The following is an 8669-nucleotide window of genomic DNA, read 5'->3' as shown; positions in this document are numbered from 1 at the left end:
GGTTTGTGTCTTCCCAGTACGGCAGGGGGTCCAGAGGCCCTGGTCATTGCTAAGGATTCGATTATTTGCATGTTGTGTGTGGAGTCCTTTGTGTCGTGACGTCCCCTGGAGCTGGGTGCTTGCAGTCCCCGTCCTGCCAGAGGACTGAGCTGAAGCCCACAGGTTCAGTATTCGCACAAGGTCACGTGGCTGAGGAAGTGGTGCACTTGAACGTCTCAGCTGGTTATGCTGGAACGTTCCGCGGATACCACAGGGCTGAGATCCTGTTGAGAATCCAGAGCACTGCACAACTTAAAACAGGTTGAGAGTTTGCTAAATGCAGAGCATTAGAATTTGTGTTTATCAAAGAGGATTGACCTTAGTGTCTGAAAAATAAATGATCACGTTTTACTTCCCCAGCTCCTGCTGCTTATATATAGTGCCAGAAACTCCTTTTCTCCATTTCTGAGGTCACTTGGAGCTACAGATCAAAGGATTTTTTTCAGGTCCATGTGCTCACCAAGCTGGAGTCCTCCCCAAAAGTGCCCAGCGTGGCTAGCAACCTGGGGCTGGAAACAACGGACTCCTGCTCACAGGCGAGGGCGCGTCGAACGATCCATGAGCACTTCGTCGAGGTGGCCTGATGCCCTGGTTTTACACAGCAGCGAGGAGCCTGGTGAAACGAGATTCGAGGCACGATTTCATAGGAAAGGTGTTAGATTTCTTAATTTTATTTGCTTATTAGTCATGTTACCTCCGTTCCAAGATGCTGTATTTTTCACATTTCATCTCTGAAATGTGTTTAATTTCACTGGTCTTTCATTTTAATGTGTTTAATTTCATGATTACCATTTATCCAGATAACTAAAACGAGGTGCATTTTTTTTTTGCAAAGCTAAATTATCTTAAAAATCAGTGACATTTTAGAATTTTAAAAATGTTCTTTTCCAGTGGTTGGTTTTTGCATTTCTAATAGTTCGTCGATTTGTAAGAACAGGTACCTGAGGGATTAACTTTCCATAATTGTAGCAACTTTTACTGATGATTCACAGGGACTCTTCCCAGAAGACCGTGCAAACCTAGCCGCACCCAGCTGTGTGCATCTCGCAGGCGGAACCTGACTTCCCTGACTTCCCAGCAGCGCACAATGGTTCCCAGCAGGAGATTCAGTAGTTTGGTGTGACGCGAGGAGTAAGAGGCCACAAAGCTGTGAAGTAGCTTCTGGTGAATGGAGTGCAGCAGCCAGGGTTATCCCACAGCCAGCCAAGGCCCCGACCCTGCTGCCATCGCCGCAGTGAATGCTGAAGCCAGGAGCCCTTGGGGGGCGGGGGGGCCCAGACACAAGTCCCGCCGAAGAGATCCAGTCAACAGGTGTCTGTTGAGCCGTAGTTAAAATGTGAGAACCAGCAGCTGTGACCCCAGGCCGTCGTGAAGGCGTGATCTGGGAACTACAAAAAAGCTCCCGGACGCGTTGCCCTAGGAGTTGGGGGGAAGCAGCAGGTGTCCCCAGGGAGGCCGCTTGGGCAGCCCCCCAGCCAGCTCCCTTACCCTCCAGGGTTTCACAGGAGACGGCATCCAAAGTGCAGGAGTCCAGGTACTGGAGCTACAGCAAGGTCTTCGCCGTGAATCCTGGGGAGCAGGAAAAATGGGTGTTTGGGAGGAAAACGGGCTTTTCTGTATCTTTGCCCCCAAGCAATTTTTTTTTTTTAAAGGAAAGTACATACAGAGAGAGGGAACATGGGAACGCTAAAACAAGCTTTTCGGGTTTTAGGAAGGTATAGCGGAAAGACCCAGAAAGCAGGACGTCTCTCCCCTTGAGAGCCCGGGCACGTCTCTCCGCAGGGCCTCGAAGTCCCCAGAGCCCGGACGCGCGGTGGCCGCAACCTCAGGACTGGAGTTCCCGGGGGGACAGCACGGAGGGCACGCTGTCCTCCGGGAAGCCTGCTGCCACCCCGCGGGGCGCCCAGCTCCGAACTCTCCCCGCCCGCACCCTCCTGCGCCCGCTGTTCCTCGCCGAGGCCTGCATTTCAGGGTGCTGGGTTTTTGGTTTTTTTTTTTAACTTGCCCTGAATTGTGGCAGCGAAAGACAACCATTGTCCGCCTTAAAGAAGCGTCTTACACCCGTGAACACGAGTGGGAGGTAGATTTTGGAGACAGGATGCTGTGAACAAAGGCGAGGAAAGCTGTGCACCCTCTCCTGGCAATGGCGCCTGATCGTTTACTGTGGGTTTTTTTTTTTTTTAAGATTTTATTTATTCATGAGGGGCCCAGACACACACAGGCAGGCCTGGATCCCAGGAGCCCGGGCTGCTCCAGTGCAGGGGGCAGGGCCTTCCCGCTGTCGGGAGGCCCCTCCAGCTCCAGCTCCTCGTTCCCAGAGGCCAGGCTGCGGACACCAGGAGTGGAGCACAGGCTAAAACGCTCGGTTAGAGCCCTGGATCCTGTGGCTGGAGGGTGAGGGAGCTAGGAGACGGAACCTGCAGACCGGGCCCTGGGCCCCCCCAGACCCCAGCCCCCCAGCTCCAGGCTGAAGCGATGGGGGGGGGGTGTGAGCGCGGGCGGCAAACGGCCGGGAAGCAGCCAAGGGGTCGCTCCCACCAGACGGCGTCGCGGTGGCCACAGGCCACTAGCGTGAGGAGCTGAGGGCCCAGCAGGACCCCCCCCCCCGGTGACCCAGGGCAGGGGTGGAAGGGACGGCCGGGCAAGACCCAGGGAGCCGGCGGCCACGAGGAAGGTCGGGGGACCTCGTGGGGGACCCTAAGGGAAGAGGCTCGGGGAGGCAAGGCCAGGAGAGGAGCGGCCCGGGGTCCAAGCACGAGCTTCCCCCCGGGAGGAGAGGGAGCCCCCGCTTCCCTTGTGGCGAGGTCACCCTTCAGCACCTGCCGGGGGCGGGGGGCACCCAGCGTCCGGGCTCCAGTTGTAAACGGATCACAATCCACTATGCAAATAAAGGACCGTGCGTCCTGTGATGCGCTGCAGGTCCATAAGCCATCTTCTGGGGGAAAGCGCGACCCAGGCCGAGAGGGAGGCGGACACGGCGAAGCGGCCCACCCGTGCAGGTGGGGACTCCAGCGGTCGGAAGCTGGACCCCCAAAAATTGTTCCCTTCCTCGTAAGTCCCCCCGCGCGTCACATGGGCGCCCGGAGTCCCCCCGGAAGGCTCACCAGCGTTCAAGACGCGTCTTCCGAAATGATTCGGAGCCTCAGGTCCTCTTATTTTTATACCCAAAGTGCAGTCGCTGAAAACTAACAGGTGTTCCTGTTAAAAATGCTTCTCATTTTCACCTCTCCCGACTTTGTGACATGTCAAAGAGCCAAAGGTGTTTCTTCCTTTTTTAAAGTAGGAAGTCGATAGCTATCTTTGAAATGTTGAAAAAAGAGAAAAAAGGAGGTGAAATTTTGTGAACAGTGATTGTCTCCGGGGAACAGGAGTTTGGGGTGGAACTGGTACTTCACACCCTGTGTTAAATTCAGCAAGTTCTCCTAAGCGCTTAAAAAGCGGGGTGCAATCCCGACACCCAGCTCCCTTCTCCCCATTTAATGAAAAATGGTCCTGGGAACACCCGTCGGCCCGTAGCCGTGGGAGCCGACAAGGAGCAGATGTGCCAAGAAGAAAGCCGCTGACGACACGGTGTCGTTTGTGGCTCCACAGTTGAGCAGCGGGGTCCTGGGGACCCTTCCCGAGCCGGTGGGCCCAGGCTGCTCCCTCCGCTCCCCGACAGTGGGCTTCTGCACCCATGAGCCCCAGGCCGGCGGCAAGGTGCCCTAACCTGCAAGCAAGGTGCCCTAACCCGCAGGCCAGTGACTCCCGTCTCCCCAGGTGATCCTTCGCCCAAAGCAAACCATGAACCGGCCGCCGCAAAGGACCTGCTACGACAGGTGAGCAGCACCCGAGGGACCCAGAGAAATAAAGTGGTGGCGATGGTGCTTGCTGCGGCCCTCGGGGACGACGCTCATCTCAAGGACCGTCTTCAAGAAATGGGGCAGTTTGTAGAGCCGTGCCCTGCAAGCTAAGGGGAACAGCGGGGCCTGGCGAAGGCAACGCAGGCCCATCGGTCCCAGGCCTCCTGCCAGCAGGTGGCTGCCCGATCCCTCCTGGGGACCCAGTGGGCCCCAGGGCTTCCCACGCCTCCCCCGCCCGGTGCCGCGGCTCAGCACAGCTGGCAGGCTTCGCAGCGCGGCTGGGAGGGAACCAGGTGGCGGCTGGCCAGGTGACCAACCCATGACTCGCCCTTAAGCCCAGTGGTCCAACCAGTTTCCTAGTGGACTCTTTGTAGTTTCTGTAAATGCACAGAAGGTGACTTTCAAGGAGCATCCCCCACCACTGATTTGCTCACCAAGCTCTCCGAGCATGTAGTTTAAACTGTATCTCGGGGGGCACCTGGAGGGCTCAGCAGCTGAGCATCCGCCTTCGGCTCAGGCCGTGACCCCAGGGTCCTGGGATCGAGTCCCGCATTGGGCTCCCTGCAGGGAGCCTGCTTCTCCCTCTCCTGGGTCTCTGCCTCTCTCTGTGTCTCTCGTGAATAAATAATTTTTTAAAATTTACAAAGGGCCAGAAGAAGGGGAAAAGGAAATAGAAAAAATAAATTTATAAACATTATACAATTCTATTCATGCTACATCAGCGCTTCAATTTTTATCTCACGCTATCAACTAGTGTTAATCTTTCTGTTAATTTTTTCAAGAATACATAAAATCTTTAAAGAGCATCTCCGATCTCTGGCAAGAGAGGAGCGCCAGGGAGGTGCCCCGGGGCAGGCCCGGGCAGCAGGCAGCGTGTGACCTGGCTGCCAGAAACCCGCAAGATCCCGGGCGCCGAACCGGATGCCGACGTCTTGCCAGGCATCCTTCTAGGCCAGAGACCAGACGCCATTAGGTCGTTAGAAGGACGCACAGACATGCTACCAAGAGAACAAACAGACTCCATCTCCGCGCGGTGCCTCCCCAGCACGGCCCCCAAGGCCAGGCACAGCGTCCCCGTCTCCAGGCCTAGTGCATGGCCTGCCCCACAGAACGGGCCCCGGGGCATCGGGGACTCACCCCTGTGCCCGCCCCCTAAGGTGTCCCCTTCCTCCACACCTGCGCTCGGGCTGTGCCTTTCTATTTCAGCCTAAATGTCCCTACAGGCCCAGCCGCGGCCCTAACAGCTGCATCCCTAACCGCCGGGCATGGCGCACACGGCCTGGCACACGCATCCTCCTTTCCGGGAAGCCCACATCCCCGGGAAGCCCTCCCGACGGCAGGCTTGGGGTCCGGGCTGTGGAGTGCCCAGGCGGGACCGCAGGCCAAGCCATGCGGCTCCAGGCCCCACGCCCCCAGCGTGGCCCCGGCCGGGGGCGGGCGGGGGGGCGCCTCCCTGCCACACCTTGGGAGCCGCCTGTGCTTGGGGGACTATTACTGACACTAAAAGTTAACGTTCAACAGCGGGAGTGGCCCTTCCCTGGAGTTTCCCAGCTGCCGGGGGCCGGGCTCCCCGAGTACCCTCACCTCCAACAGCGGCTTTGCTGCTTCCTCCTGGGAGCGGCTGACCCTACCCTTTATGAGAATGCCATGCTGCGCCCTGCCCACCGGGAAACACCTCACCGCGGCGCCCCATAAATGCGGGCGGCAGCCTGGGTTGCACTCGCAGAGTGGGGTCCCCGGGTTGCCCCACCATGAGGCTGCTGGTCATCTCCAGGCTGCTCTGCATCATCCTCCTCTGCTTCTCCACCTTCGCCGCGGAAGGTAGGGCTGCTCCCCAGGGCACTGGCTCCTGAGCGGGGCCTGGGCAGGCTGGGAGCAGGAAATGTCAGAGGCCCGGCCGCACCCCGACCCCCCCAAACCGGGCGGGCGGGCCCGGGCCTGGGGAGACAGGTCGCAGGCACCTCCGTGCACAGGGGCAGCGCCGCACAGGGGCATCCACAGCCCCAGCTCCCCTGCCCCCCGACGTGGACGAGGGATGTAGGGGCAATGCGAGCCCATGGCCTCCCGGCAATGGGGGGTCCATACCCCTCAATCCTGCCCCGCTGCAGGCGCAGGAGCCGCCCTCTTGCCTCAGTGCTTGCAGGACAGTAAATCTGCACTGAATGAATGAATGAATGGGCGAGCGAGTGAGTGAACCGTGTGCGCCTGAACATCCCCGAGGCTCATGCCCGGCAGGCGTGTGCCGCAGACGGGTGCGTGTGAGGGCCGGGGCGTGCTTGGCAGCGGCGAGGCCTCGCGCCTCTGTGCCGGGCACCGCTCCACCTTCCTGCCCTTCTTGGTCCAAGTTGCATTTTGAGCTGCTTCTCTTGCCGAACCCTCTAGACACTGCTCACCTGTATCATCTTTCTGACGGTGATTTTGATAACGTGCTGGAGTTGGGGGCACAGACATAGACGGTGCAAAAAATACCCATGACCCTCCTGACTTGAGGATAACCATGTCCAACGCTTTATGTCGTTTTAATGTTGCAGGCAAGCTTTTTTTTTTTTTTTTGAGATTGATATATCTCTATATCTCTATATGGTCATGGTCATTATCTCTTTTTTAATGTTTAAATTTTTAAAAAATAGTTTTAATGAATGTGATCAAGATAATCACACACTTTCTCTTTTTTTAAAAAGATTTTATTTATTTATTCGTGAGAGACAGAGAGAGGTAGAGACACAGGCAGAGGGAGAAGCAGGCTCCACGCGGGGAGCCCGACGTGGGACTTGATCCAGGGTCTCCAGCATCACGTCCTGGGCTGAAGATGGCGCTAAACCGCTGAGCCACCCGGCTGCCTTCTTTTTTTTTTTTTTTTAATCATATTATTATAATCACCAAAAATACTTATGACCACGATTGTCCTGAGAGCACAAGGTCAGCAGCGATCCTCTCCGAGCGCTAGGGCTACAGGGAGTATTTGTTTTCTGCAGTTACTGCCGTGAGCATCGCTACGTGTCCTACGGAAAACAGTGATTCGGATTCCTCGTCCCCGCAGCGCGAGGCAATGCAATTCCTTAGACCTCTAACTTGAGGGTAGGGGCGGCCACTGCTACCTTATGACAACTCAAAGAGGATAAATAACTCCCCCTGTAGAGTCTCCCATCCACCTAGGAGTGTCCCTGGCACAGGCCCCAAAGTTGTGTCATTTAAGTCATATTTTTAAGTATGACTTGCCATCAGGGAAATGTGCTATGATGCATCTCATGCTTGGACATGTAGGGGGCTCACAGCTTGGCACCACGTGAAGTGCGTGGTGAAAGCCTATGTGTGTATGAGGCCTGTCATTGTGTTTAAGATTATTTTCTGAGGCTGGATTGCCAGAGGGAGGGTACGGGGTCCGCAGGCATAGACACTCTGAATGACGGTGCTGATTTTTGGAGACGGGAATGTGAGGAAGACAGCATCTGCCCGCGCTGACTTTTGTCATTTCTGCCAAAAAAAAAAAAAAAATCACCCCCGAGCCCACCCTTTCCCCAGGCCCTCCAATCCTCCGGCCAGTCCTGAGTTTCCTCAAATAAATAGCCCCGGGACGCCTGCATCTTGGGCCTCAAGTGGCTCCTTCCCAGGCCCGGCCCATGGGGGCTGCCCGCACGCTGAGGGGATCTCGGCCCTCTGTGCCCACCCTCAGGGAGGAGGCCGTCCCAGCACGTTGGCAAGCCCTGGAGTGGCAGGTTCTGCTGCACCCGAGCTCCCAGGCTGGTCCTGACGACCCAAACAGGTAAGCCCCGCACCCCGCGGTGGGAGGAGGCTCCGGGGGATGGGACAGGTGGGACAGGTGGGTCAGGCCCCACCCCACTGTGGGTGCCCCGCGTGCAGGGGCCGCAGTAGTGTGGTCTGGGGCTCGTGGAACTTCTGGTTTAATGGGGGAAACAGAACCCACCCCCAAAAAGAGTCAAAGAAGTAATCATTTTGGACTAAATGTGTCCTGTGAAGAGAAAGAACAGAATGCAGTTTGAAAATGGTACCAGGACACCCCCCCACCCCCCTACCCCCCGCTGTCCCGTGGGAGGCATCAGACAGAGGCAGGGAGCAGGAGGGAGGGATGCAGAGAGGAGGGTTCGGGCAGGGGGAGCGGCAGGCAGGAGGGGAAGGGGCGCCACGGAAGGCGGGGAGGCCCGTGAGCTGGCGGCGGTGTTCACGGGAGCTCCTGCCCAGGCAGGGCGGCCTGGGGGGGGGGGGGGCATAGCCTTGGGGGGGGTCCTGGGGGCCAGGCCACAGGTGCTCGGCTGGACTCCGTGCCCGGGGGGAGGCCTGGAGGAGCCAGCGCGCCCACCCACAGGCTGGGCCCGGGGGGTGAGGGACACAGGCCCTGCTGCAGGCACCCAGTCCCCGGCACCGTCCCAGCCCGGGGGCCACTGCTGCCTGCTGAGTTAGCGCAGAGGTCCGTGTGCCTGGGGGGGGTGGCGCTGCGGCAGGACCTGGGGGGGGGGCCGGGGAAGCTGCACAGCCTGGAGCCGCAGGCCTGCTGTGGGACACAGACCCTGCCGCCCAAGACCAGCCCCAGGGCCCCGGGCCACCCCCAGCTGACGCCAGGGGTCGTGACCCAGAGGGAGCCTGGCTGGGCGGGGACAGCAGAGGAGCCTCAGGCTGCTTCCTTGGAGAAGCTGACAGCCCCTCCTTGCCAACCCCAGCAGGGCTCACACACCCCACACCCCCGGCTGGAGAGGAGGGAGCAGGGCCCGGGGCAGCTCTGCTCCCCTCGGAGCCTGGAGGACGGGCCAGTGAGGCCAAACCCGGGAAGAG

Source organism: Nyctereutes procyonoides, unplaced genomic scaffold (assembly GCF_905146905.1).
Source record: "Nyctereutes procyonoides isolate TBG_1078 unplaced genomic scaffold, NYPRO_anot_genome, whole genome shotgun sequence".
Lineage (NCBI taxonomy): Eukaryota > Metazoa > Chordata > Mammalia > Carnivora > Canidae > Nyctereutes > Nyctereutes procyonoides.
This window is presented reverse-complemented; position numbering follows the sequence as displayed.